This window comes from Mirounga leonina, unplaced genomic scaffold, assembly GCF_011800145.1.
Source record: "Mirounga leonina isolate KUSES-001 unplaced genomic scaffold, KU_Mleo_1.0 Mir_125, whole genome shotgun sequence".
NCBI classification, from domain to species: Eukaryota; Metazoa; Chordata; class Mammalia; order Carnivora; family Phocidae; genus Mirounga; species Mirounga leonina.
The window spans coordinates 47,193,419-47,219,403 of NW_023270305.1; the positions used below are offsets into that span (position 1 = coordinate 47,193,419).

Here is a 25,985-nt window from a genome sequence, read left to right on the forward strand (position 1 = left end):
CCCCTTCACCTGTCTCACCCATCACTCACCCACCTCCCCTCTGGTAACCATCAGTTTGTTCTCTAGAGTTAAGAGTCTGGTTTTTGGTTTGTCTCTTTTTTCTTTGTTCATTTGTTTTGTTTTTTAAATTCCACATATGAGTGAAATCATACGGTATTTGTTTTTCTCTGACTGACTTACTGCATTTAGCATTATACCCTTTAGCTCCATCATGTTGTTGCCAATGGCAAGATTTCATTCTTTTTATGGCTGAGTAATATTCCAGTGTGTGTGTATGTGTGTGTGTGTGTGTGTGTGTGTAGATATATATCACCTCTTCTTTATCCATTCATCTGTTGACGGACACTTAGGTGGTTTCCATAGTTTGGCTATTGCAAATAACTCTGCAGTAAACATAAGGGTGCATATATCTTTTTGAATTAGCATTTTCATATACTTTCAGTAAATACCCAGTAGTGTAATTACTGGATCACATGGTAATTCTATCTTATATTTTTGAGGAACCCCCAAACTGTTTTCCACAGTGGCTGCACTAGTTTTTATTCCCACCAACAGTGCAAGAGGTTTCTTTTTTCTCCACATCCTCACCAACACTTGTTTATTGTGTTTTTTATTTTAGTCATTCTGACAGATGTGAGGTGGTTTCTCCTTGTAGTTTTGAATGGCATTTCCCTGATAATCAGTGATATTGAGCATCTTTTCACGTGTCTGCATGTGTAGGTCTTTGGAAAATATCTCCTGCCCATTTTTCAATTGGATTGATTATTTAGTTAGTTAGTTAGTTAGTTAGTTATGTCTTTATTTTGGTGTCGAGTTGTATCCATTTTTTATATACTCGGGATACTAACCCTTTATTGGATAGATCACTTGCAAATATCTTCTTCCATTTGGTAGGTTGTCTTTTTGTTTTGTTGGTTGTTTTCTTTGCTGTGAAGAAGCTTTTTATTTTGATGTAGTCCCAATAGTTTATTTTTGCTTTTATTTCCCTTGCCTCAGGAGACCTATCTAGAAAAATGTTGCTATGGCCAATGTCAGAGAAATTACTGCCTGTGCTTTCTTCATGGATTTTTATGGTTTCAGGTCTCATATTTAGGTCTTTAATCCATTTTGAGTTTATTTTTGTATATGGCATAAGAAAGTGGTCCAGTTTCATTCGTTTGCATGTAGCTGCCCAGTTTTCCCAACACCATTTGTCGAAAAGACTTTTTCCCATTGCATATTCTTGCCTCCTTTGTCATAGATTAATTGACCATATGATCATGGGTTTATTTCTGGGCTCTCTATTCTGTTCCATTGATCTATGTGTCTATTTTTGTGCTAGTACTATAGTGTTTTGATTACTACAACTTTGTAGTGTATCTTGAAATCTGGGATTATGATACCTCCAGTTTTGTTCTTCTTTTTCAAGATGGCTTTGGCTATTCAGGGTCTTTTGTGGTTCCACACAAATTTTAGGATTATCTGTTCTAGTTCTGTGAAAGATGCTGCTGGTATTTTGAAAGAGATTGCATCACATTAGGATTGTTGAGATGCTGACATCATAAGAAGACCTCAGAAATTAAGATTACATCAAGGAAGAACAGATTCATACCTCCAACTTCACATTTACCTGGAGAAATATTCATTGAGTAGAATGGCAGATGGAATCATTTTTTGCAATTTGAATTATCTTTCTCTCCCTTTCCTCTTTAAAAAAATGCAGGGTTGAATTCTTATATGCTGAATGTGTATGACATAATTTCTTCCCATTATTATCCTCTTTATAAGGATGAGGCCCAGAGAAGTTAAGGAATTTACTCAAATTCACAAAGCTTTATAAATAATTGAACTTGTGCCTTTAAATCCTACCCAATGACTGCCAGTCAAGTGGTATTTCTTGCAAGCAAATTGGTGGACTTTTTTCAATATTAATGTGTTTTCTTTAAAAAAAAAAAAATCAGGAGGTGGGGGGAGGGGTGGATCTTTGACCAGGAAAGCTCATAAGAGGCATTTTTGAGGGTTATTCTAAAATTTCGCATCCATTTTCCCAAACTACACAATATGTAAATCTTTGGACTCTAGGGGCCAATTGTAAGTTGGTTTCAAATACCATGAAGCACATAAATTTTCCTCCTCCTTTCTTTATCCCCCACAACCCATAATCTATTCACTCTTTGACCTCCCCACAGGAAGCATGCCTGCCTTAAATTTAGAGTTTTCCTTTCCATTAAACAATGCACATTTTTAACCCTAATCATATTTCAGAGATGAAGTCAATCAGCATTCTTAGTGAGCTTGCTTACTGCCTCAGGTGAGAAGCAGCCTACAAGGACATAAACTGCCAGGGAGACACCATTGATTGGAAGTTGGGAGGTAGAACTTTCAGGAATGATTTAAGAATGCAGACCAGTTTTACTTATTTGAATTAGTAGAGGGGAAGGTCAGGCCAAAACCATGAAAAAAATTCTAGATGAGGAAATATTTTTGAAGAAATATTGTTTTACAACTCACAAATGCTGATGATAATTTAAGTTTGTCCCAGAGTTTATCCATTCATCCTATTGCTGACTAAAAGCTCTTAAGGACCGGCTCTGAGGAATAGATGAGACTAGTCTCTAATTAGTATAACTATTACAAATAAATGTAGGTTATTCAGGTGCTTGAAAACAACTTTTTTTCTAAGTAATCATGTTTACACAACTAATTTGTATTTCTTTTTAAAAAAGAGTATGCTAAGTAAAGGTAAATTTTAGCCAAAAGTAATATAGTTTCCTCTCTGCATCATAATTAACTTTAGCCCTTTGCAGATTAGCCTTGATCCAAGTTTCAATTACTTTATGGCCAAAGTAATACAAATAAACATGATTAATTTAATAGTGAAATACACTCATAAAATAATGACTTTTTTTCTGAAGGAAAATAAAACAAAAGAAAGGTGGTTCAAGCTTGGTAATGTATAAAACACACTGAATAAATGATTAAAAAAGTAAAATCTCTCCTCTCCAAAGGAAGAATACTATCATAAGCCAAAATGAGAACAGTATAAGAAGGTTTAAGCATATTCACTAATTTCCCATTTGGAGAAGTCCTCTCTTTCATATTATTTATTCTATTTTCAATGGCACATTCCAAACACCAATGTGATTTTCACTGATGTTCTTTGACTGTGTCAGGCTACCAACCCCCACCTCTCCCTTTCCTTCCTAAATTTAATTAAAACCAGCATTCGTCCATACTGGAGAGAAACCCTATTTACGTAACACAAAGAAAAACAATTTTTAAAAGCCCACATTAATCATGAGCTTTAGAGAAAGTCACCATAAATAGGATGTATCTAGTCAAGCGACAAGTTCCAGCCACTTAAGAAAAATATGTCTTTCCAGCTGCAAGGATACATAGCCCTTTTGTTCCAGAAATTCCTCATTTTCATATGGAGTTACCATCATTTGCCTACCCTACTATAGAATAATGCATATTCAAAGTTGTCTCATCTACCCATTTAATCTAATGAAAGCTGAGTTTTATAGTATTGCCAGGAGCAGAGGAAGGAAAATTGAGTACCTACTATGGGTCAAGCAAAATGCTCAGCAATCTGAAGACATTCCTTCCTTCAATACTCCTGGCAGCTTCATGAAGTTGTCCAAGTCTACTGACCTGGAGCTTAAACTTTTAACCCACAGAGGTCCCAGAGCTTCCTACTTTCTTGCCCACAGAGATGCAATGACATATTTAAGAACACCAGACATCTACTGTCTCCTTCTGTATTATGTACATAACTTCTTTTGTGGTTGTTTCATTTCAACCATTCCATAAGAAGCATTTTGATCAAAAGGAATAGAAAAGTATAGAAAGATTGCCAATAGCAGAAACCTCAAAAGAGTGACCCAAATGGAAAGAAGAGTACAGATTAATCAAGATTATCACAGAAGGTTGACTGATGAGCAAAGAGCAGAATTCTTAATAATCAAAGAATTCATCTAATTACTTTGCCTCAGTTTACCCCAATGTAAAAAGATAATAACTATACTGGCCTATACTGTCCCCCCAAAATATAGGGAGAGTTATATAACTGTCATAAACAACGATGCTTATTGAAGATAAAAGAAACCATAAATTATTAAATTTTTATAAAAGCCAGCCCCTTGTAGAAGATTTTGTGTGTATTTTCTTACTTAATCTGTACCACAAATGGGTGAGGTGGGTATTGTCATCCTCATTTTACAGATAAAGAATTTAAAGCAAAGAGAGTTTAATTCTTTGGCCAAGGTTACACAACTAATAGAGCCAAGATTTTAATCCATATTTGTCTGATTACATTTCTCTACCTTTACCTACTCTTCTACTCTGACCAGAGGTGGTCCTGAATAGAATGGTTATGGCCATATCATCATAAGATGTACCATGTAGAGTGGATGAATTGGCCTGGATTTTGTTGTTGACTCTCACCTGTGATTCACATTTACTGTCTCCTGAAATGCCATGAATATATTGTCAGCTTCTTTGACACCTTGAAAGATGTAAACTCCAAAAGGGCAGGGTTTGTCTGTTTGTTTGTTTTAAAAGATTTTATTTATGTATTTGAGAGAGAGTATGAGTTGTGGGGGGGAGGAGAAGAGAGAGAGGGTGAGAAAGAATGTCAAGCAGATTCCATGCTGAGCCTGGAGCGTGATGCAGGGCTAGATCCCAGGACCCTGAGATCATAACCTGAGCGGAAATCAAGAGTTGGATGCTTAACCAACTGAGTCACCCAGGCACTTTATTTATTTATTTATTTATTTATTTATTTATTTATTTATTTAGTGATCATTTTCTTTACTGATGTATCCCAAACACTGTGAACAGTGTCTGGCATGTGGTACGTGCTCAGTAAATTTTGGTTGAATGGATGTAGTGAATGACCTGCTGCTCTGGCCTGAGCTCCAAGATAGCTGTTCTTTCTGATGATTCAGCTACACATAGGGAGACCGTGCCCATTCCTAGAAATGATGTGGGCTCAGACTTAGAGTTATGTCTCTATGGCCCTGGTGACCAGGTGAGTGGGAAAATACCTATGATTACTATTGCCTGGAAAATATAGAGACACCAAAAATAGGGAGAAAATAGGGAGAAGCTCCCACTAAATTACACAGAATCACTCTGGCTGAAGACTAGGCTGCTTGCCTTGATGCGTCCTTCTGCCCAGACCTCATGGATTTATGGGATTTCTTCATGACCTTTCAGGGACACTGGCTAGGTGAATGGGGTTGGTATGTCAGCCAGACCACTTAGCTTGCTTTCCTACTTCATCCTGGCCAGTTCCAATCCTGAGTCCAATACTGACTCTTTCTCACTTTATTTTTGGATATATATGTCTAAGGCAGGTTGTACTCTGCCAGAAGTTCTCTATTTTGCATTTCCAAAACCCATTCCTATAGGGGCAAAACCCCATAGGTTCCCCAGGGCAGCTTCTAAGTTGTTCTGTCATTTGTTTTTAGAGGGCCATTTTAACCCTGTCTAATGATGGAAAATCAACAGAAAGTTTCTGAATAGACAGTCTTGCAAAGTGACAAGTTCCAGAGTCACAGAGTTACAGCTCACTGATTGTTGAGATTTAAACAACAGTTACCTGACAGACTGGGACGCCTGCTCTAGCTATAGTGGACTGAAAAAAAAGAGGGGAGAAGAAAACGATTTCTTGCCAGGGTTGTTTTTTCTTTTCTCCTTTGCTTTAGTGATTTGCCCTAGATGGTCTTGCACCTTACTATGAACAGTGCTATGAACCAGAATCAATTGTTGCTATTTCCAATAATTATGTTAAAATTATTGAAAAATCTCTTATTTGATACTGGTCTAAATCATATCCGTAACTTAGTCATTACATCTGTGATGACATAGGTTCTTGGTTTCTGAGTCAGATGAGCTATTCCTCATTAGCTTCCCACTTTCCCTCTTTCTAAGCTTCCCTAAGAATTCCATCAACCTTGTTCTGAATGTTTAAGATGGTTGAGATTCCAAATTCAAGACTGTACTTGTTAATACTCATCAGAAGCCTTTGGGGACCAAGTTTATAATGGGATACAAGCTTCCTGAAGTTGCATGTATATCAAAGATTTACATACATAGGTTAAGGAGCCCAGATGCTGCTTTGGGTAATGTCACACACATTCTGCCTCATATAAGCATTACATAACTAATTTGGGGTCCTAGGATACCATAAACTTAAATTCCTTCTCTTACGACCCCTAACCTTGACAAAGACAAATTATGCTGTCTTTGGAGAACAGGTAAATAACCTGAACCCTGGACCTCCCTGAGCCTTCCCCTACAACTTAGCCCCTTGTTTCTGATTCCAGCCAGGCCCTTATTGATCTCTAATCCTCCTTCTCCCAGCTATCAGCCAGCCAACCACAAAGTCTCAAACCTGCCAGGCATGAAATCTATCCTATCTGTCCTATAAGAAGGTCCCTTGTCACTTTTTCCAGTCATACACTTTGTATTTGATTATGCCACATTTATCAGTTCACCAAACATGCATGGGTGGAGAACACTGGAGGTAAAAAGATCAACGCTCCTCAAGTTCAAGAGAGGCTGATCTGACACAGATAAACTATTGCTTAGAGTCTTTCCCAACAATGGGCCATGTAGACTTAACACTTTCAGTTTGGAAAGCACAATTTGTAAACAAAAGGATGTGAACAGCTAGTGCTTAGCATTGAGCTTGTCACACAATTAAGCACTGATTGTGTGCTCAATAAATGCTCAACTCATGAATTTATGAATGTCAAGACGTTTGGCCAGTTTTGCAGCCCACTAGGACCAATGTACATGCTATATTTGCCCAAAGAAATGGTCTCGCAAGTTTTTGATTGGACCCTTAACCCATACATTTTTTGAGCATGCAGCTCTGTGTATGTGACTGTGCATAATATATATCATGTTCAAAGCATATGCAGAATAATGAAAATAGAATGGGATTTTTTAAATATATAAATAGAAGTTCTAATATTGAAGCCAATATATTAATTGTCCTAAATAGTTGGGAATTTCACACCAATGGTATAGCCTCAAAATTGGAAGTTTCTGGAATTTCCAAATCAGTAGAAGAGAAACACACTGGAAATCTAAAGTATCAAGTTGACTAAACATGACATAATTCATTTTGGACTGTTTTAAAGCTGGCATTTATATTATGAGGGTATATACTGGATTTCTAGGAATTTGCTTCAAACTAAATGATAAAGTAACATTGTGAAATCTTAATTTAGGCAGGACTGGGAAACTGACCATTTTCTTTATTTCTATTTGGTTCATCTCTTTAAGCCACTAATTTCTTTTTTTTTAATTTTATTTTATTATGTTATGTTAGTCACCATACATCATTAGTTTTTATTTTATTTTTAATTTTATTATTATGTTATGTTAATCACCATACATCATTAGTTTTTGATGAAGCGTTCCATGATTCATTGCTTGCGTATAACACCCAGTGCTCCATGCAATACGTGCCCTCCTTAATACCAATCACTGGGCTAACCCATCCCCCCACTCCCCTCCCCTCTAGAACCCTCAGTTTGATTCCCGGAGTCCATAGTCTCTCATGGTTCGCCTCCCCCTCCGATTTCCCCCCCTTCATTTTTCCCTTCCTACTATCTTCTTTTTTTTAACATATAATGTATTATTTGTTTCAGAGGTACAGGTAATTTCTTTTAAGAGACGGAAAAGCAGAAAATGCAAAACTTCTTTTTATAATTCAGTATTTTCTTGGCAAACTAGTTTTTAATAAGTCAAATTTAATAAGTCAAACTAGTTTTTAATTTTCCTTGAAGTATGGTAGAATTCATGGACAACAGGAATACAGCAAGGAAGTGAGATGTCAAAAGGGGAGGAAATTGACACACTGTCATAAGTCAGAGGGCTGCTGATTGTCAAACCTTTCAGGGGTCCATTGGCCCAAATAGTTCAGAACTCTGCAAACCCTTCAAAATCATCTGGTCCAACACCCCCTTTCTACCAATTAGCTAGAAGGACCAATTTCCCAAACAGTTAATGGAAACACTTAGTGGTAGAAGTAGGACTAGAATTCACAGGGCTGATTCTCAATCTAATTTGCTAAACCATGCTGCCTAAGCAGTGACTTGCTAAAAAAAAATTATCTGTAATTACAAATTTTTTTGAGTGCTATCCATTTTTCCAAATGCCTCATGAGTTTGAGTTTAATTATCCCAACAACTCTGGTTATATTATTTTATTTTTTCCTTTGCAGTGAGTATGTATTTCTTTATTTTATTTTTTCTGCTTTATTGAGGTATAATTGACAAATAAGATTGTACGTACAATATGATGATGGGGTATGTGTACACATTTTGAAAGGAGTCCTGCCATTGAGTTAATTAACATATCCATCAAATTAGATATTATTATCCCCTCTTGTAAAGATAACGAAACTTAGGAATGGAGAGGTTAAGTAACTTGTCTAACAATGAAAGAGCCTGCATATTTACTACTTATCTCATCACTTCACTCTCAGAAAAAGAAAGAAAAAAATTCCAAATTATGACCAAGTCAAAATAATATAAAACTGGGTTATCAGAATAGCTGTTTTCATTGGCGAAGATATTACAGAGTTCCTGCTACTCCTTTCTGAAAAAGTTCTGACGGTATCTGAATAATTTCATTCTTCAGTTATTCAGCAAGCATTTCCGAGGCCTTTGCATGTCAGTGACTGGGCCAGGAGCCTGGGACTCAGTGGAGGGCTCAGTTAGATGTGCTCTGAAGGAGTCCTCCTTTGGTGGCAGAAGCTGAGAAGGACATCACCACAAGGGTGATCAGGCATGCTGGGGAATCACAAGCCCAGTGCAGTGGAGCGCTGTGTATGCTGTTCTGGCTCTGTTAGGTTGAACTAGGAGTCCAGAGCAAACCAGTACCATCAGACAATAGTAAGACCCTTTCCCTCTTCACCATTGCCAGGAGAAGCTATATCGGTACTGGAGCAGGCAGGCATGGGTAAAATGTCGGTATCTCCATAGATGTTCAGACAGACATCTATTTACCACCATCATGGTCTCCTCTAAAAAAACAAACAAACAAACAAAAAACCAACAAGAGCAGGATTTCTTCTGGTGGGAGCAAAATTACCTCTGATCTACTCTGTCTGATAGCAAGGGTTTGGGATTGTCTTATATCCAAAGAAACCTTCCACTTGCAGATCAGTGCTGGAAATTCTATCCTTAGTTTTTACCTATTAACCTTAAGGCTCAGGTATAAATATTTGAGATGAGGGGAGGGTTTGAGGGTTCCCTTTTCAACTATTCATTTATTCCTTAATTTGAATTTAAGAAATGTGAAACTATATCTAGATAGGATGTTAGCTTTCCCTTGGTCCCCAGGAGCCTAGAGTGAGAAGAAGGTGGGGACCTAAGCAAAGGGAACAGAGAAAACAAGACACCAGTGACAGTCATGGCTCACGAAAAATTTGGTCTGGGATTGTTTAGATCAGTGCAATGGAAGTTACCTTTTTGCAGAGAAAGACAATGTATTTCAGACAATGTCTGTCACAACAGAGCACAGCCGAGCGCCTTTCAGAATTTTTGGCATCTCCAGCAGTTGCCCTTTCTGAAGTTGTTGGCTTTGTGTAACGGTTGTTCTTGCTTTTCCTCCTCTGAGACAACTACATAGGGGACCAAATGATTGGAGTATTGATTAAGGCCTTAATTATTATTCCAAATAATCATCTTATAGTTGAGATAAATGGAGAACTCGTGGTGATTGAGTGACTCACCTGTCTTCATGCTCTGAATCCAAAGCTCTTCCATGGCCTCAGGCTACCTTCCATAAAATCAGCCATATAACCAGCATGCTTGGCTTTGGGTGAGGTGGATATGGACCATCAAGAAAGGTCCTTCCATTCACTGGTTTTCTCAAGACCTATGACAAGGAATTAGCAGTTTCCCTTCACTTTTGAGGATATTGAGGTCAGAGAGACTTAGTATCTGTGCATGTTCACAATGCAGCCAATTAGTAGAGCTGAGAAGAATTTGAACTTGGAAGGCTATCACTGACTTAGTAATAGCTGGAGCCCAGTCTACTCTGCCATACTGCTTTTTTTTATTTAAAAAAATTTTTTATTAACATATAATGTATTATTTGTTTCAGGGGTACAGGTCTGTGATTCATCAGTCTTACACAACTCACAGCCCTCACATAGCACATACCCTCTGCAGTGTCCATCACCCAGACACCCCATCACTCCCACCACCCACCACTCCAGCAACCCTCAGTTTGTTTCCTGAGATTAAGAGTCTCTTATGGTTTGTCTCCCTCTCCGGTTTCATTTTGTTTCATTTTTCCCTCCCTTCCCCTATGATCCTCTGTCTTGTTTCTCAAATTCCTATCAGTGAGATCATATGATACTTGTCTTTCTCTGATTGACTTATTTCATTTAGCATAATACCCTCTAGTTCCATCCACATCGTTGCAAATGGCAAGATTTCATTTTTTGATGGCTGCATAATATTCCATTGTATATATATACCACATCTTCTTTATCCATTCATCTGTTGATGGACATCTAGGCTCTTTCCATAGTTTGGCTATTGTGGACATTGCTTCTATAAACATTGGGGTACATGTGCCCCTTCGGATCACTACATTTGTATCTTTGGAGTAAATACCCAGTAGTGCAATTGCTGGGTCGTAGGGTATCTCTATTTTCAACTTTTTGAGGAACCTCCATACTGTTTTCTGCCGTACTGCTTCTGACGGTGTCCCTTTGGTTTTCCCATCAGACATTACTTTGGAGCATATTTTCCTTTCTCAGTCACCTCTTTGATTAGAGTTAAATGGAATTTACTTCTTATTTTATTTTATCATGATTACCAATAGGTTTAGCCCCTGTTTTTGAGCAGGCTTGCTTAAAGCACTTATATTTATTTTATGGGTCCTCCTGAACATACCAAGAAGTTTAAAACATTTTTAAAAAATATTTTAAAATGCCATTGCTACTTTCATGCTTACTGATGACCCTGCTGATGGTAGTAATTCACTATGTCTGGCTGCAGCATTGACTGGAACTGCCAGTAATGAGGAAGGTCATTCTTCAGAAGTATCCTGGTATGTATGGTGCTGAGAAAATGACTCAAGGCTCTAGGACACTATCCATCATCACCACTTTTGAAACCAAAGTTGCAAAATCTAAGGATGACACTATCACTGAAATCCCACCCCTTCCCCTCCCACTGTCACTGTGTGACACTCTCAGCCAAGATGGATGTCAAAACCTGGCTTTGAGCAAGAGCATAGTATAAACGTGATCTTCGCTATCTAGTAGATTCAGAAAGATTAAAGAACAACATCAAGATAACTACACCACACTCCCTTACCTTCTGCAAATCATTCAGCATATTAAAAGAAGGCTAACTCATCATTTATTTCAAGTACAATTCATAAGCAACCACACCAAGGATACTAAAAAAACAAGGTTCCAATCTGTAATGAGCACTTGTCCAAACATCTGATCACATCAGTATGTGATAAACCTTTTCTCAGAGTTTAATGCAAAAAATTACTGAAAAATAAACTCAATTCCCTTTCCCTCAATCAACTAGAAAAGTAGCTGGAGACAGTTTTAGGTTCCCAGCACTGATGGCAGCGCTCAGGGACCACTGGGGGGAGGCTGAGGGAAGGATTGTGGGCCTCCTAGCACCCCAAAGAGAGCAGCTTCATCTATATTTATATTTGATGTTCTGTGTAAAGTTCCCTTTCAAAAAATGAATATGTGGGAAAGGAGGGATGAATAGTCAGAGCACAGAGGGTTTTTAAGGGCAGTGAAATGATTCTGCATGATACTGTAATGGTGGCTATGTGTCATTATTCATTTGTCCAAACCCACAGAATGTAGGGCACCAAGAGGGAACTCTAATGTAAACTATAAACTTTGGGTGATAATGATGTGTCAACACAGGTAACAATGTAGGTTCATCATTTATAACACAGCTGGGGGAAGTTGAAAATGAAGGAGGCTAAAAGTGTGTGGCAACAGGAGGCATATGGGAAATCTCAGTATTTTCCCCTCAATTTTGCTGTGAACCTGTAACTGCTCTGAAAAATAAAATCTATGGATTAAAAAAACATGAACATGAAAACTCCTAACACTGCTTTGGAGTCTTCACCCCCCCGAAGCAGTTAAATTCTACTTTCCTCGTGCCTGAGTCTCATCTTTAATGCACTTACCACTGTCCTATATTCATCCCCCTTATGAGGAAGCAGATGTTGGGCTGGCATATGGTATCCACTCATAAATTTCTCTAACCTTTCCCTGGTGTATAAGTCACAGGCAATGAAGGGTTCTGGTGACCGGCCTTCTTAGCTCTCCCCAAGGAGCTCTGGAGCACTGGTCCCATTTGTTCACCTCGGGTGGGTGAGCCAGTGCCATGGGCATCCATCCACTGACAGCAGGCCCAGATGGAGGCAGCAAGAGGCCAGCAGGCTGGATCAGGCTCTAAGAGCTGCACCCAGCATCCCACCTGGGAAAGCCAGGGCTGCAGGAGCTTTTGGTCCTCTGCAGCCTGCAGGTGGCAATTGGAGAGACTGAGCCAAAAGTTTCAGCTGCGTGGGGTACTCAGCGCTGAGTTGCACTAGAAAAGGGGCTGAATGGCTAAATGGGAGGTACTGATTAGTAGCTCCTGATGCAAGCTTTCACAGATTAGATTACGGAACACCCAGAGGTGTTTATGAAGATCAAAAGAAGGGAGACCTCTCCTGACTTAAAAATAACTGCATACTTACCCATCCTTTTCTTTCGGAGAATTACAATGGCACAAATAGTCTGATGGCATATGACCCTGTGTATGTACATATTTTGCTTTAGTTGATTTACTTTAGTCTTGTCTCCTGATCCATACTGCAACCAGTTTGAGAATATAAACCATGTCTCCTAAAACCTCCCCTCCTTTCTAAAGTACCTAGCACAAATCTGGACACATATTATGCACTCTTAATCATTTATGGATTAAATGACAGATTTAAGGCCACCGTCATTGACTTTTCCCACACCAGCAGCAACTACTACTGATGTTACACTCTGTTGTGCTTCTACAGTCATGGTAGATAACGTGCTTTCATGCGTATTGCCTAATTTGATAGATTTTTATGCCTATTTTACAGAAAATAACACTGAACCATTGTTTAAATGATTTGTCTAAAGCCATAAGGATTTTGAATATAAAAGAAAGAGAATTCGTATTTCCTGACTCATCCCGCAGTTGTATCTGGAGTTAGCCTGAACTTCCATTCTAGAATAAGATCGTTAACTTGAATTTTAATTCTAGACTAAGACAGTTGTTTTTCCTTTAAAAGGAAATTTCAGGCAGGTAAGAAGTCATATTTATGTATTTTAAAGGTAGGGTAGTATAATAACTACTCCTGAAACAATGTCCAACTCTGAACGTGGAGCCCTATAGATGCCTCTGTGTTTGCACTCATCAAACCTACGATGTGCCTGTTCTGTGCTGGCAGCTGACCTGGTGCATTCCCATGGGAAGCCTGTCCAACAGTGGACAGCTGAGAGGTATATGCATAAATATACTAAACGTGTTAAATGCTAGAATAGTCTGTACAATCTGGGAGATCATGAAGGAGGATGCCTTCATCCTTCTGATTAAACGATGGGGAAAAGGCTCCCCAGGTGAATGACGATTAGGCCAAATCTGCAAGATTTGGAGATGGAGCATGAAATAGAATTGCAGGCAAAAGAACAATATAAGCAAGAGGCAGGGCATAAAAGAACATCACAGTTTTGATTAACTATAGATTTATTTCCATCCTTCACTTTGATCTTCTCCCTCTTTGCCTGTCAGCTCTTCCTAAAATTCAGTCAGTCAACAAAATATTTATTGGATATTACTTCATGCCAGATATGGCCATTCCTTTATTTCCTGTCCTAATTTCTTGTTACCTCATACCTGAATATGTGTAACTGCTTTTCTGCAGGAGACCACAGCCTTTGGTCATTCAACACCAATTCAGTGAGTACCTGCTGATGTGTACATATCCAAGAGGCATGATATTGGGTGCCATGCAAGGTATAAAACTGCATAAAGCAATAACCCTGTCTTCAAGGAGTTTGAATTCTTGTAGGGGAGACAAGACAGGTATGAAAATAACTATAATTTATGGAATAATATGAGTGGTACATAAGAGGTATAAAATGAATTATAGGCACTTACATAGTGTAGTAGAACTCCATTATGACATGGTTCATTAGTACATGTGTTTGGGTATACTATAAATTAGCTCTAGACGCAAACAGAAATGATGAGTGAATCAGTTAGGAGGAAGGCTTTTTTTTTTTTTTTTTTTTTTACCCCCTCAAAATGAAGCCTAGATAGAAGAACTAAGACCCAGATTTCAAGTTCAGAATCATCTCTAATGGCTTCATAGCCTTCCTCAAGATCCAAGACAATGGGATTGTGGCAGCTGACCATGAAGAGGGAGCTGAGATGGTAGGATCGAAATCTAGCAAGTCATTATCAAAGGCAGAGTCAAAGTAGTATGTGGCACCTTCCTATAATGTAACCCATGAAAAATGGGAGGAAAACTGCAGAACCAGACCACCAGTTTGGACTAGGGAAAGTGAGGGAGTGCTGAGCTGCAGAGGACCTAGGACATTGTCAGTCAAAGTCATTCCAATGCTCCCTTGCATCTCCCCATGCATGCTCATTGCTTCAGTTACCTTCTTTATATATCCTACCCTGACTTCCTCTCTGAGATATGGTTTTATAGATCTGCCTGCTCAACCCTTCCCCCTGGATATACATTTCAGTATTCCCAAGGTTAGAGCCATCCTCCAGCCCTCTAAACCCACTCTCTTGTGTTCTCTGTCCCATCATCCACTACTATCTAGTTGTAGAGTGAGAAACCCAAGAGACATTCTTGCCACTGCCTTCTCTTCCCTCATGGCCAAACTGTCACGAAATGATATAAATTTGCCTCTGAGTTATCTTTGATTCCATCCACTTTTTCCATCTTGTCGTCACCCCTCTGGTCTAGGAAGACTGAACTAACTGGTCCCCTGCAGCCATTCTGTTCTTCCACAGTCTATTTCCCACACTGCTCTCCAAGCGACCTTTGCAAGATGGAACAAGATGGATATATAGTTACGTCACTCCTCTGGTTATGACATTTCTGTTGTTTGCCATTGCTCTGAGAATAAAACCAAAATTATCAGCATGACCTCAAGAGTCTTGCTTTATCTAACTTAACCTGCCTTACTAATCTCTTTACCCATTTTTCTCCCCAAGCTTCCTGCAATCCAAGCACAGTGGCCTTCACTTGTTATCAAATATGCCATACTCCCTCCTCCTGCAGGGCACTGGCTCACGCTGTCGCCTCAAGCTGAAAGGGTCCCCTCCTCCCTCCTGTGGCTACTTTCCATGTCTTCACCCAGACCCATCTTTGACATCTTAGCTCAAGTCTCACTTCCCTAGAAATGTTTCCCCGACCTCTATCTTCACTCCTCATTTTCTGTCAAGGGTGGATTCTTTGAATTCATGTTCTCCCAGGACTGTATTCCTTCTTTAGCACACTAATCTCAGTTCATAATTAAACATTTATCAATGTGATTATTTAGCTACCATCTGTCTTTCTCTGCAGACTGTAATCTCTATGAGAACAAGAGTCACATCTGCTTTTTCTTCCCATTGTATCTCCAGTGACCATCACAGTACTCTGGCATGTCGTTGGTGCCCAATACATAAACATCAGATGAATAATTGAAGTACAAGTAAATGCAAGCCCAAGAAAGAGAAGAATAGAACTCAGGTCAGGTGGGATGGAGAACAGATATGAATGTGTCCAGGAAAGGATGTCAAGTACAGGCTTCTTTTAAAAGAGGTACTGGCTTTCTTCTTATACTGTCATCATCTTCTATGAGAAGCATCGTTCCAGAAAGGTTATTTTGAGAGTGGACTCCTCACAGCCACATTTTATCAGACGTTTCAATATATGTAATTAAGCGCCATGGGTATGATTGTGTCCAAGGTTTGCTAAACTCAGGTGATGTGAAATTATAGGTTCTGGTATTTAACAGGGAGAATAGAAACAGTGGAGGCCTATGTTGCTAGTGTTCCACTTTATCTCTTCACCCGAACCCCTGGGATCTGAAAAGATACTTCTTTTGCAAAAGCTTACTATTTTATATAAAAATGATACATGTTGACTGTATGTAATTCAAACAATAGAAACAATAGTAAACAGGAAAAGGGGCACCTGGATGGCTCAGTGGTTGAGCGGCTGCCTTCGGCTCAGGTCATGATCCCAGGGTCCTGGGATGGAGCCCCGCATCGGGCTCCCTGCTCAGCGGGAAGCCTGCTTCTCCCTCTCCCGCTCCCCATGCTTGTGCTCTCTCTCTCTCTGTCAAATAAATAAATAAAATCTTTTAAAAATAATAATAATGATAATAATAATAAAAAGGAAAAAATCTCACATGCCCAGAGATACCACTGGTAATGTTTTGGTTAAACATCCTCCCTTAGGATAGATGTAATTTTTTATTACATAAAAGAAATCATATTTTACATCAAATCATCATGCTCACAAATGGAACTGATTAGTTTTACCAAAAGATATAATGGAAACAGTAAATGGAATTGTCCTGATGTCATACACACCAACATGGCTGAGGTAACAGTCTTATCCAAACAAGGAAGCCATAGATTTTCTGATGATTCTGATTTAAATCCTCCACATAGTGCAACTTCTAAAGAGACCCAAACTCTTTTTTTTTTAAAGATTTTATTTATTTATTTGAGAGAGAGAATGAGAGAGAGAGAGCATGAGAGGTGGGAGGGTCAGAGGGAGAAGCAGACTCCCTGCCGAGCAGGGAGCCCGATGCAGAACTCGATCCCGGGACTCCAGGATCATGACCTGAGCCGAAGGCAGTTGCTCAACCAACTGAGCCACCCAGGCACCCAAAAGAGACCCAAACTCTTAAAAATGGAAACCTACTGAAGTGGTAGAAGAGATCACAGAAAGGTAGGGAGATTCTGGATGTCACCAGTGACTGGCTTTCTGTTAACTCCTAGACTGGAAAACCAAGCCTGACAGAAGAATGGGAGTAGGTGGTAAAAAAGATACAGATTGGAACAAAGTTCTGTGTGCATATTCAGTTTGAACGTTCCCCAGGATCACTGCAGAATTTCAAAGCAAGAAGCTCAAAGGAAAACTAGCAATTCATTAGTGGCCAAGTTTGAAAAGTCACTATAGTCACTGTCTAATGAGACTTTACAGTCTAAACCTCCAAGAAAGAAACAAAACATCTCCATTAGCTGGTGACAAACACCCCTGTGCAGTTCTGGAACCGAGGTTTTGTTGATTGCTGACACTTGAGAGAGGATAGTGATTCATATTATGAAAAGAACTAGATTTTTTTTTTTTAAGAGATGAAACTTGGTAACTAATTTTTGTCTCTCCCTGCCAGTGTAACCGTTTGAATGTTAATTTAATTTTACAGAATATCATTTATGTAAATGTAATTAGAAGGGAAACATGATCTGGAGATGCACAGCACCAAAGAAAATTTATTACTCCAAGGGGTATTGCTCTAATCATTCAACTGCAATATTGAGTTTCCCCAGATTTAATCTAAAAGCAATAAATTACAAAAAGGCTAATGCCCTGCCCAACAACAAGCTGTCATGAACCCAAGTTTCAGGCAGGGAAACCAGAAAGAGGGAGAGGGAAAAAAAAGCCTGAACTTTATTTCAGCAACAGGCTATCATCAGCTTCCTATTTCCTGACATAAAACTCAGTAGAGACAGCACAGTGAGGGAAAAATAAAAAGCTTCATTTCCTAAACAAGAAGAAAATGGTGACTCCAACCTCCTACCACTTTTCCCTTTAGAAATCTGACGAGGGCTCTGTACTTGTTGCTAAACGTTGTTATAAATGTTCGAAATTCAGGGCTCGGTGCTCCCCAACAACACAGAGAGAGAGAGAACGGAATCCGGCCAAGATAAAACAGCTCTGTCTCTTCACCGTATGACTGGGCTGTTCTTTTGCAGAGAAGAGGAAAAGACACAGCCTGATTAATGTCAAGGGCCATATTGCGTTCCATTGCGTGCCTGCCGGAAAGCCAGTTCTCCCAGGGAAACTTGCCAACACAGAGAAGCCACGCCTGTTAACAGTGAATGCCCTCCAGCCTCCACCTCTCCTCTCCATGCCGAGTGAGAGGTTGTGACTGGAAGAACTTGGGATTGTAGGTGGTCTCCCTGTTGCGTAAGCCTCATACCTGAACTTGAACATGGCTAAGGCTACCTCGTCCTTTAATTGCCATGATGGGGGGAAAAAAAATCAACAACCTGGCTCCATAAAATAAACCCTTAGTAAGATGCTTGAAAATGCCATTGCCTGGGTTTAAATTGGGATTAAATTAGGATTTCTGTGGTTAGGACTCAGGTGTGGGCATATATTAAAAACTCCCCCTACCCTGGTGATTTTAATGTGCAGCCCACAATGAGGATGACAGTTCTGGATAAAGGTTGATGACATGCAATGGAATGCCTGTGTTCAGTAGGTCACCATGACACAGGATCATTCTAGCGGATCAGGATTTCTTGGACAGGACAAAGGTGAAGGAGAAATGTATCTACTCATAGAGAAGAGAGAGACAATTGCAGCTGGCCAGGTAGGCAGCAGTAATTATCAAGTAAAATCATATTGTTTCAATGTGAGTTTAAAATTTAAGTAATAAAAAGCCTTATGTTGTTATTACTAATTTCTTTATCAAACAAAGAACATAATTAAATGGCATAGCTTCCCTCATCTTTCTCAAGTCAAGGAGTTTGAGCATTTTAATGAGAATGCATTTCTGGGGGCGCTGGGGAAAGTCAACTCCCAAAATAAATTCTACATTTCTTTCATTATCCAGAAACATCTTGGTTCTGTTTGTTTAGTTTAGGTTTTTCACTTTTGTTTTGGTGGTTGGTTGGTTGGTACTAGAATTCTGTGCATTGCTTGGGCTGTTTATTTTTTATTTATTTATTAGATATTTATTTATTTGTCAGAGAGAGAGAGAGCACTAGAAGGGGGAGCAGCAAGTGAAGGAGCGGGAGAAGCAGGTTCCCTGCTGAGCAAGGAGCCTGACACGGGACTCGATCCCAGGACCCTGGGATCATGATCTGAGCCGAAGGCAGACTCTTAACCGACTGAGCTACCCAAGCATCCCTGCTCCTGCTGTTTAATTCAGAGAAGGGTGTACTATCCAAAGCAAATGAGTATTTTCAGTTCAAAGATAGAACTCTATCAGTACTTCCCAAATAACATGTGCACTATGTGATATATGAAAGATTTTTTTAATTTTAGTTGTTTTTTATTTATTCTACTGTTTAGTAAAAGAAATTTAAGTAGCATTTTGAACCTGTGCTTTGATGGAAATTATTCTGTAGAGTGGATTTGACTTCTAGAGTAAAATTTGACTTGACTTAAACCAATTTCATAAAGCATAGTAGAGGGGTTGTTTAGTATGTATTGTAAAATTAATGAAAATAGCACATGAAGAAAATTTCTCTATACATGCTCTAATTAAATAACAGGAGAAAAAAAATAATTGTAAGTGAAACAATTAAGCATTCAGGATGTTCATTATGTTTCTCTGCCACCCCTACACTCCCCACCACAGACCCATAAGCATGCAGTTGTCTATTTGAATGGATTTGACTTTATCTTCCTCTATTCCCCAAATTAGTTTAGTGAAGACACTTTGGTAGTATTCTTTAAAAGACTAAGTATTTGTCGATGATGTTCTAAAGTATTTAAACAATGGAAAAGGACAATACCTTTATGCCCAATGGGTTCAGCACTTACTTCACAAAAGAACCAGCCCCCGACCTCCATGAGTGACACAGACTGTCTGAGAATCAATAACTTTTGGTCACAGGAAAAGACAGACTGGAGAGAGAGAGGGAAAAAAAAAATGCTCATTCTGACGTTTCTTAGAACTATGTTTCTGCTGATTCTGTTACTCTTTAATTGCACTTGCTAAACAAAACATGCTGATAGGCCAAACAGAATTAAATTACCCACACAAGCCAGGTAGAAGAGCATCCTTTTTCACCTGCTCTGAGGAAGCTATGCTTCAAGGTTCTTCTCCACTAGCGAGTTCCCTTTCTCTGTCTTAAGACCATTTATTATATCTCATTTCTCACTAAGCTTTTTCTTCCAAAACAAACATCTCAAGAGTGTTAAGTTAAGTGATTCATTACCACAGCCCCCCTATATTATATTACAAATTTAATCAGCTAATTATTTTTTTCACATTGCAGATATTTAATTATTAGCTAGTTCCTCTCTTAGGAACCAACCAGACTACACAGAGATGGGGTTTAGTACAACCCATTTTCTTCCTCCTTGTTTCAAAAGGTACTAAATAATTTCATTGGAAATCACCAAAAACAAAACAAAATAAACAGTAAAAATGGTTTTGGCAGTCATATGATGAGGCAATGTCAGAAGTTTTCAGCAGCCTGTTCAGGTTGCCACAACTCATAGAGAAGAACTTATAGTTATTCATAGTTAATTTGGTTCCCATATCAGGTCATGGCTAAAAATACAGCGTTCTCAACATCACCAACAATGACACCAACCAATGTCACCAACCAATGACCAACAGATCCATTTCCATTGAAAAACAATCCAGAAGTCACTCATTCCTAGCCATAGTTACACATCAGATTCTCAAATGCACTTGATCAAATATTCTCAATTCATATAAATTCCTAGGTAATTATGCAGCTAAGATAAAATGAAATGCTAAGCAATTATTTAGGAAATAAAGCAACACAGACCTTCCAGTCTAGAAAATATGAGCCATATTTTCACACCCTCCCCCTTCTATTTTCAGTTACTATTCGTCTAGATCATCTAAACTTTGGTCTCAAACCCTCAATTCATTTAGCCCATTGAGATACAACCTTTGCTCAATGATATATAAATTCTCACCATCAACTTATGAAGAGGAGAAAAAAATGGTTGTAGCCTAATAAAATGTGATGAAAAATAAAAAAAGAAGATAGTAGGAAGGGAAAAATGAAGGGTGGGGGAATCAGAGGGGGAGACGAACCATGAGAGACTATGGACTCTGAGAAACAAACTGAGTGTTCTAGAGGGAAGGGGGTGGGGGGATAGGTTAACCTGGTGATGGGTATTAAAGAGGGTACGTATTGAATGGAGCACTGGGTGTTACACGCCAACAATGAATCATGGAACACTACATCAAAAACTAATGATGTAATGTATGGCGATTAACATAACATAATAAAATAAAATAAAAAATAAACCAACAACAATAACAAAACACCACATAAGAGTTAGATTAGTCCTAGAATCAAATTAGGACAATTGAGACCTAAAAGAAGAAATATCATGGCACTGCAAATGGAGAACACCTGAATAATGTAAATAGGCATGGTTGCCTTAAATCCTTTTTAGAGTAATGAAGGATCAACATGAATATATCCATGCATACTTATAAACATGCAGAGAGATTCAGTAAGTTGCTCAAGTTTGCACAGCTAGTAAGTAATGGATCTGGGATTTGAGACCAAAGAAATGCACCCACCCAAAAACCAAAAGTAATTGAAAAATTTGAATGAATGATCACAGAGCGTGGTATTTGGTCAGATCCTTACATGAAAGGCCAGCCAGATGACGATCTGGGGGGATAGAACATTTTAAGTAAAGGGAGCTTCAGATGGAAGAACCCGAGGTGGGAAGAGGCTGGAAATGAAGGTAAGGGAGAAGCCAGCTGGGCTAGAGCAAGCCCCATTTGTCAATGCCATTGTTGTCCACTTGCATTATAGTACCAGAGATTGGTAATGGCCACATCCTCCAGAAAGCACAGGTGACCACTTTTCATTCCAAAGGAAAGGCCTTTTGATTCTTTTGGCATTTCAATCGTTAGTGTGTAAGGTAATTACTAGCTGGCTAACATTTGAGCAGGATTGATAGATTCCCTTCAGGTCAATGTGTGGCTTATGCTTTCCCACCCCAGGAAATTTGCCAAGGTCAGTAGGTTATAGGGCAAATAAATGCCACGATATGTCAGAATTTTTTATTCTTCTTGCATTCCTCTGGCCTTCTTGTTTCCAGTTCAGCCTGGAAAGCTGATGGTATAAGCCCTATTCCAGTGCTGCACATGTAAACCCTTATTAATACTCCACGACTAGGTCAAGGTAGTAGCAGGTATTTGAGGCATCAAAAGATTTTTCCAAACACTTTATTTACTACCATAAATGAAAAATAAAGTGTACAAAAAACTGTGTTTATTTTATAAACTCTATTATCCTTTTTGTTTTTTTTTTTTACTGAATTATTCTTACATACAAGAAAAGCTGTAGCACATTTAATGCATACATCTTGATGAGTTTGAAGATAAGTGTTCACCCATGAAACTGTCGCCATCTACAATGCCCTAAACTTAACCATCACCTCTATAAGTTTCCTCCCTTTTACCTTTAGATAAGCGTAAGTAAATTTGTTGTCTTTTAAAAAGGTAGAATTGATAAAACAACGTGCATTTGGGGAGATGGGGTTGGATGGGGTTTCTGAGGATCCAAATAGCCATTTTGGTTTGTTTTTCCCTTCTATCAGGTATACACATTTTGATGCCCTATAGATATAACCCTAGATCTCAAAATATGGGGAAAAAAGAAAACTAGAAAATATTTTATTTCATAGTTGATATAAGCAATATATTCAATTCAGATCCATAAGCAAGTTTATTCAAAACTATCTGCAACCTAAAACCTAAAAATTCTGCCTGGATTTCTAGAGCTCATTTTGCTTGAGCTCAAGAAGCCCATGTCTAATAAAAAGTTAAAATACTTCTGAAATTCAAGAAAAATTGTTAGAGTCTAATCAGTCTTTGTGACGTAATGAAGACAGCCAAGTGGGATGCATCTGATCCAGGTATAACGGTTATTTACTAAAGCTTGGGCCCAACACTACTGGATACATTATCCAATGGCCTTCTTATAGCATAGCTATTTATTATGATTTCTTAATTATTTGTTCCAGAAAGGTTCATAATTATAAGCCCACCACTAATGATGAGGCAATATGTGATTGCTTAGTAATCTCATTTTTTATCTGATGTTAATTAATGCCCACTTATAGATTGTGACTTAACCATAAAAATCCACTTGGTCCTTGAATTTAACCTTTTATATTCACTGAAAAACTAGAAGAATCTGCTCTATGGCACCCAGGTAGGTCCAATATGCTGGTTTTATTAACTTTCAAACATACAGCGGCACTATCTCTTGGTACAAACTATATGGATTCACTCCATGAGTAGTATTTGGGACATGGCATCAGCATAGAGTTTGAAGGGGGAGGGAGATAAGTATCATTCTTTTCTTCACTCTAAGAGGCAGCTCTCTGTCAAGATTTCAACATTTTTTAATGTTGACAAGCATGTACACTCTGAGACACATTTTTTTGCCTGGTTCATTATGTAAATTATATTCATGTAATGCATCACTTGGGTATTCAGGTGCAAGCCCATGGTGTCTAATACATGTCCTCCTTGTCAGGAGCGACAGCACTGTACATTTTTAGTAAAGATAACTGATCAGGGGAAAGAAAAAATAACTGCTATTTTCAATCAGAACTATAGAAAGTACCCTTAGTCCAGAAAAGATGTGATGCCAGGCTAAGGCTGTAAAATACATCTCTGACCTTATTATCCAGGCTCCTGTGTTAAATATAGTGGCTATAATAGAATTTGTATGCCCTAGTTCCTGACAGGTTGAATGTTGCTTAGTGATCCAGGAGTGGAAAATGGCTGTCTGCATTCAAAGGAGATCATAGATTACAGACATTTCCTGGGCATTGCAACCAGAGGATGCTGTTACAATGGCTCACAAAAAGAGAGACAGCCTCCTAATGCCTGTAATTGGAAGGGCACTGTATTTATTATCTATTACTGTGTTATGAATTACTCCAAAACTATTTCTTTATCTCAGAACTATTTATCTGTGGGTCAGGAATCTGGGACGGCTTAGCTGGTTCCTCTGTTTCAGGGCCTCTTACGGACTGTGGGCAAGGGGTCAACCTGGGCTGGGGTCAGCTCAAGGCCCAGCAGGGGAAGGATCTCATTGTTTGCAGTAGAAATAAGTCATTAGGGTTACTTCACCAAGGGGACTGGAGTATACAAGGGTGTGAATACCAGGAGGCAGGGATCATTGGGAGCCATTTTAGAAGTCTTCCTACCAAAAGAACAGGGGTCTCTTAGGTACCCAGATATCCCTCCCCTATGATGACATACTTATCACAGCACCTAGTGAAACTTACAAGCTAGCACAATGAAATGGTAGCACCTTGGATCTCCTCCTACGCCATGTTGACTGGCAGGACATTTAATGGTGTTATTCATGGGAAGTATTTGACAGAGTGCAAGAAGGGAACTTATTTTTCAATTCTAAATACAAGCAGAAAACCATACAGGTTTTAACACCCTTTTCCTTCATGTCTCCAATATATACAAAGCCTCTTCCAAAAGTCCAGAAGAGAACCTTAATCTTGCAATGTAGAAGGCAGGCACAGCAGGGTAGCTGAGGGAACTAGGGAGCTGCAGCAGTCTGGAGCCAGCCACAGCCAGCATTGCACAGAAGCATAAGCCTTTGGTGAGCACCACTTGACAAACACTCTTAGCTGATGACTCTACTCTTGCCAAGGGCATAAGCAAGGCCCTAACAATAAAGCCATTGAAACCAGGAGCAGACTTTGCCCAAGCAAGAGGTACAAATGATGTGTGACAGGAGCCATGTTTGGCAAACAAGAGGAGAACATAGAATAGTTAAGAACATTGCCTTGGCTGCACTGGCTAAAGGTTATCACTAATCTTAAATGGTAAGGAACTAAAGATTGCCACTAATGTCCACTGTGTATTTGTTATATTTCATAAATAGATGGGTAGGATTTTCCTATGAATGACTTAGAGCTCTCTCTGGCTTGTGTGACAATGACCCAGCTGTTACTGATGGCTTCCTTCTTTGGGGGAAGGTGTGAGGCTGCAATTTTCCATGGGTGCACAAGGGACTACCCCCAAATCACTTCCCAAGCGACCAAACACTGGGCATCTATATTTCCTCAGGACAGCCTTAAAAATTTTGATTCTCAGCTAAGACTTTTCAGAACAAAGCAAGCCCAATATACTTATACCCCTTCAAGTCTCCAAACAAAATTGCCTTATAAAAAAAAGGGGGGATACCAGCAGGGGTCAAAATTCCTTCAAGGGAAGAAGAACCTCACAGTGTATCCAGTGGCCTGCCTGCCTGTGCACACTGTCCTGCAGGATGAGCAGAGAACTGGAGACCCCCATGTCTGCTGATCCTTCTGCTGCTGGGTTCTATCTGCACCAAGTGATATTGCTGGTGCCCACACTGAGAAGTTTGCCCTCAATAACTAGATGATCACTACTTACAGAAAATACCATATTATTTTCATTATAGAGTCAGTCTTACTCATTTTGTTGTTGTTTTCATTTTTACAGCCCAGATTTAAAGAACCAGCTGCACATCATAATAGAGAAGTACCGGGCCCCTGTAGAAACTATGAGAATGAATATTCCATGCCCAGAATGGACAACATCTGGTAAGTCGCACATTTCATAAAATGCCTTCTTAACCAGGTTTATTTCACCCTGGGTGTCTTGTGTATAACACCGAAATCTTATCATCAGTAATTTATTGTTTTAGTTCTTTTTTGAGTTATTAAAGCTTAAAGGTTGTCTTAGCCATGATTCCACAAGAAGCATAATCTGAGAAAATGGCTGTGCGTGAGTAGGTTATTTGGGAACATGAGGCCAGGCAACCAGAGTGAAACAGGAAGGAGAGAGAGCCCATGCAAGGACATCACTCAAGGTGACTGGTTGCACAGTCCTGTGGGATCATCTGAGAAGCAGAATGAAATGCATGTCAACATGTTCTAGGGTAGGAAAGGGGACAAAGGAAGAAGCATTAACCACTGACCCT

The 25,985-nt window shown here is 39.1% G+C and overlaps 1 long non-coding RNA gene across 1 annotated transcript in view; it reads left to right on the forward strand.

The window, feature by feature from the left end:
• Positions 1–25,559, forward strand: part of LOC118008041 — a 352,223-nt gene extending 326,664 nt beyond the window's left edge. Inside the window, exon 3 of the long non-coding RNA XR_004678545.1 lies at positions 25,505–25,559. This is a non-coding gene — a long non-coding RNA (uncharacterized LOC118008041). The remainder of the gene's footprint in view (positions 1–25,504) is intronic.
• Positions 25,560–25,985: the final 426 nt, after the last annotated feature.